We start from the raw sequence: 605 nt of genomic DNA on the forward strand, positions 1-605 counted from the left end.
GCGCCCCGGGGCGCAGCCGGGTGGGCGGGCGCGGCGGCAGTGTCTGGGCCGGGGCAGGCGGTTCGGCCACCACCGGGGTGCGGGGCTGCGGAGAATCCTGGCGGCCGCTACAGACCAAAGTTTCCAAAGATGCGCTTCCCCGAGTGTACACCGCTCCCGGTTGTAACATACACCTAGTATTCACAGTCACGCTAGGCAGGAGCGATGGGCTGGCTGCTGAACCAAGGCAACTGCACGCTGGCTTTCTCACCCCCGCTCCACACACACCGTAAACAAAATGAAGAGGTAAATCACCATAGTGGGGACGGGAATATCTGGATGTATTGGACAGAGAGAAAGAGAGGGGTAAATATAGTATTTTTTTTTCTTCTTAGAGATGGGGTCTCGCTCTGTCACCCAAGCTGGAGTGCAGTGGCGATCACGGCTCACTTCTGTCTCGACCTCCTGGGCCCAAGTATCCTCCTGACTCAGCCTCCAAAGCTTAGGATTGCAGGTGTGAGCCACCACACCCAACCAATAAAATACCTATATTCAAATCAGTGAACATCTCCAAAAGCAAACGAGTAAAGGGCATAGACAATCATAAAAGGAAAAAATTTAAAAAC

The sequence above is a fragment of the Theropithecus gelada genome, chromosome 4, assembly GCF_003255815.1.
Source record: "Theropithecus gelada isolate Dixy chromosome 4, Tgel_1.0, whole genome shotgun sequence".
NCBI lineage: Eukaryota > Metazoa > Chordata > Mammalia > Primates > Cercopithecidae > Theropithecus > Theropithecus gelada.